We start from the raw sequence: 4,833 nt of genomic DNA, 5'->3' as shown, positions 1-4,833 counted from the left end.
ATTTACCAAAAAAGTTCTATGGTTCACAAAAAAATTTTGTTCAATGGAAAAAAGAGGTTGGTAATGTAGGAATCCCACTGTGTCGCATGCCCTTAAATGATTTCAGGTTCAGAGAGCTAAATTTTAATTTGTTTAAATTGCAATGGTACCTTGATAAAATACCAGATTTAAAACAATCGAAACCTGCTATTGCTGAAAAGTTTGTTACACTGTAAAAAAAGGTTGTGGAATTTTAGTACGCTAAACATATGTAAAAAGTGGACTCACGCGCAGCGGCGTGAAATTAGTATATAAATGTCTAAAATTGTACAAAAGTGTGAAATTCTTAACTGAACTAAAATTTATTATGTGACGTTAAATAAAACTACGGAAAGTGAAAAATTTCTCCAAAATAGCAACCTAACCTCAAATACTTAAATCGTTAAGATCATATTAAGAATATATTTATAATTACGCAAGCTTATATGGCATAAAATTTATAATTTAAAATCAGTCACTCGCATTTATGCTTTCGCTGAAAGTGAGCTATAAAGTTTGCTAACTAAAACGTACGTTCGCTCATACCACGCGAACAAACGAGCGAAAAAAAGCTCTATCGCGAAAATTATACAAATGTGGAATATTATACGGACGAATCTAAAATCACTATAAAGTGGAGAAATTTTCGTGAGAAAATAGTACTTTATGCGCAGCCGGTAATTTTACCAGTCTGCGGAATTTTACTATGCACAGCGTGAGTCCTTTTTTTAGAGCTGGGTCGTGGTAATATTCTTCGTAATTTCAGCATGAAAATCACCGTCATTACCGGTAATGTTTCTTTCGCTTCTTTTGTTACCGCTCACATTGTGACGCCATCTGTATGTTAAAATGTGAATGAATGTGAATTTCAAAATACGTCGTAGTTGTTGATCAGTTTCATGGAGAATAAACGTATTAATGCAAATGGTTGATTTCTAAATAAGTAACATGTGCTTCCATAGTCAAAGGAAATGTTCCTATTAAAATAATATAGGATTAAAATAGACTGAATTTGAATGGAATTTGAAGACTGAATTCGGAAATTACTCTTTTATTTAACGAGAAAATTGGTGTATTCGTTTATTGTCTTCCATATCCTTACGGTATTTTATTGTTAGTACTTTAATAAAAAATTTAATAAAACGGTTTTTTTTGTAAACAAGAGTATTGAATTTTTATTTATATTATATACCTACTTAGAATGTTTTCCTGAAACCACCCTCTTATCTTACCCTTATCTATTGTTACAGAAAATTACTTATTTGCCAATATCTTTCCAAAATATTTTAAAACATATAATCTGTCACTTCTTTTTAATAATAAGCATAGTATTAATACTTTTAAACGTGAAAGTTTTCCCACAAGTTATTTAATGTGACGAATATTGAAGAATATTATACCAAATAAACGCAAAAACAATAAGCAATTCAAATATAGTCTTGAAATTCAAAAAAATATCGTTACCATTCTTTACCGGAGAATTTCCTCTGCTTTACCGGAAATTTCTACCGTGACCTGTAATTTTAATGCATCTAAAGTGACATTTTATATGAATAAATTTACACTTTGAAGTGCAATTTTAAAACGTATTTTTTACAGTGTACGCTTTATGGAAAATTAAAATATCAATTGATTTTTTTAATAAAAAATTATCTGGCGGTGCCGCTATGAAGTCAAACATGCTAATAAATAGAACTCGTGTTTAAGTTATAATTTTTTAGGTGAGCAAAGATGAACTTTTTTATTCAGGTAAATTTTATTTAAAAAATGTTTGTTTTGCTTTATACTTTTATGCATGGCAAGCAAGGGGCTGTGCATGAATTACAAAAACTTTTATTCTGAAATTCTGAAGCACGCACTCTCCTTCGTTACGGTTCAAAATTTTTGACCGCTCTCATTTCACTTGATTTTTTCCAACTACATTTTTCTTGTGAATTTAATGAATTAGATAGTGGAGGATTTGATAAAATCGTACTGTTTGTCATGAATGGACAAAGTAGTTCAACTTTCAAACAAAGAAAGATTTTCATTTTAAAGAAACAACAGGTGAACTTGATCAAAAAGACGAATTATAAAAAAAGAGTTCAATCCTCAACTAAAATATATTCATTTTCAACGAAAAAGTTGAATTTTTTAACAAACAAAAAATTAATTTTCTACTAAAATAGACAAGTTTTGCACAAATTACATAAATTTTCAACCAAATATTTTATTTGACCCTGGCGGACCGAAGGATCCGAATAAAGCCTCTACAAAGTACTCGTTAAGACCCCATTCGGTTCCTTTTTAAAAGACTCAAAAAAACAGCAGGATCAACTTTTAAGCTGTTGGAATTCGGATTCTACGTTAAATTTTCTATTAGAAACTCACGGAGTAATCGCAATACTTTTTTTTCCTGCGTTCAAAATTTAAAAAAATGACATTAACTTCTGCTGAAGGTTACTTCAAGCGCATCCATAATAGCTCAAGTAGTACGTTGTGCGCGAAGTTTAAAAATAAAATTCTCACTTGCATCGCAGCTTTGTTGTCTGAGGCTTCCAATGTGTGGCGCTAGCATCCAGACAGAATTCTTAAAGTTACCGACGGAACGCTTATTATCTGCTACTAAAAGAAGATGTACTTCAAGCGCCTTCAGCCAATGTAAATGACAGGTATTTTGTTTTTTAAAGTTTTTAACGCTGCAAGAAAAAGTATTGCGATTAATCTGTGAAATTCGAATGCAAATTTTAACGTAGAATCCGAATTTCAACAATTTAGATGTTGATTTCGCTGTTTTTTTTTTTTTTGAGTTTTTTTAAAAAGGAACCGAATGGGGACCCAATGGGGTCTTTATGGGTACTTTGTAGAGGCTTCATTCGGTTCTTTCGGCCCACCAGGGGAAACACTAAAAATGACCAATCAGTTGAATTATCTACCAAATTGTGCAATTTTCAAGCCCAAAATACGCATTTTCAAATATATATTTTTTAATTTCAAATATTTAGTCAAAAGATGAAATACTTGGTGAAAAATGACTTTTTTTCAAATTTGGTGATTCATCATTTTGGTTCAAAATTAATTTTTTTGGAAGATTCAATTATGTGGTTGAAATTTTATTTCTGTTGGGGAATGATGATCCTCTTGTTGCGAAATTCAAATACTTGGTTGAAAATTTATGTACTACACAACATTTTAGTAGAAAAATAATCTATTTTACCTGCGAATTAAGCTGGTATGTTAAAACTGCGTTTTTTTTATTTGAATCAACTTTTACAAATTAAAAATGTTTGAATTTTTTTATTGAAAAATCAACTACATTTTTCGTCGAAAATTAATCTTTTTGGGTGATCATTAATCGAGCGTGTGGATTCCATAACGTACTTAGCGCTCGGACTCGCTCTCCCAGTACCCTGTGCCTTGCGTAAACGCGGAAAAATTTCCGAAAATTACCAACTTCGGAAATTCACTACGCAAAGAATGACTATATGCGGCTCGACGAGTCGCATAACTTTCATTAAGAAACTTTTTCCATTAAATTGATCGTTTTTTTGCTAAAAATTAAAACCGAACATTTCCATTGTACTGAAATCAATCACTTTTTAAACTAAACTCGTAAAAACTCGACTTCTGTTCGACGAAATGATCTCGTTTATTTCTTCAAATAGGAAAACCCTTTCTGATGCCAATTATGTTTTAAAAGTAGATTTATTTTTTATATTTGCAATATAAAAATTATTGAAAACCATTAATGTTAGGAATTGTTTCCTCATATTTTGAAGGACAAAAGTCTGCAGGGAAGTTTCGTGGACAGACAACTTCCAGTGGCAAAGTTGTTCCTTGATGTTTAAGGAAAACTTTGGCCAAAGTTGAGCTAAATCGTTATTTTTGTTTAAGAGATGTAAGCGATTTTTCATTGCCGCGCGCGCACTCGACTCGAGTCGGCTGAAGGACGTATTTTTAAACCGATTTCAACGTTTTTTTAGAAATGTTCAGCATTAAATTTTTAAGAGAATTTTGGTATGGAATTTTTAATTTCTTGTCACTGAGCAATAATATATAAACAAATAAAATGAAAAAATTGACCATTTTAGCTTTGTGAATTTTTATCTCAAGAAAAAATACAGAAAAAGACTTACCATCAGCTGGAAGTATTGAAGGTCAACATTTCTCTTCACAATAAGATATGAAATACGAATATAGTATTATTTTTTACATACCATTACAATAAATCTGCTTTATATGGTCCTGAAGGAACTCCCATAATTGAAAAAATGAGTTTTGCAATTTTGGGTGCTAAATACGATTTTTTAAAGGTTTTTTTTAATGCAAATATTTGCCAATATATGAAATACAACTTCATACTCATAATAAGATGCTCACAACTTGTTACTTGGTACTTGTTCGGCAAACCTGCAGATCGAAAGTACAAGGTCACTCATGCATTTTACATGGACGATCTGTGGCGTGCCACAGAGCCGCATTCAGGATGTGACATCTATAAAGGATACTCTCCGAAGCAGATACAAACGTCTCATCCGGCAGATTTGGTCTTCCGAAATGTCGGCGAGGAACAAAGTATCTGCAACGAACATGCTTGCCGTCCCGGTAGTACTCTATGCATTTGGAGTAGTTCCATGAACTAAGAACGAGCTCAGAACAACCAGGGAACCAGCATGTAACCCAGTGTTGCCGCGTCGCTGGCGCTACAAATCCGTATGTTACTATAGCGAAGGTGTGGGAGTAAGCGCGGAAAAATCCGTATAAATCCGTATCGTGTATTTTTCACGTAAACATCATATTATCTTATAACTGATCATGAAATTGACTCACGTACAT

Source organism: Belonocnema kinseyi, chromosome 10 (assembly GCF_010883055.1).
Source record: "Belonocnema kinseyi isolate 2016_QV_RU_SX_M_011 chromosome 10, B_treatae_v1, whole genome shotgun sequence".
Lineage (NCBI taxonomy): Eukaryota > Metazoa > Arthropoda > Insecta > Hymenoptera > Cynipidae > Belonocnema > Belonocnema kinseyi.
This window is presented reverse-complemented; position numbering follows the sequence as displayed.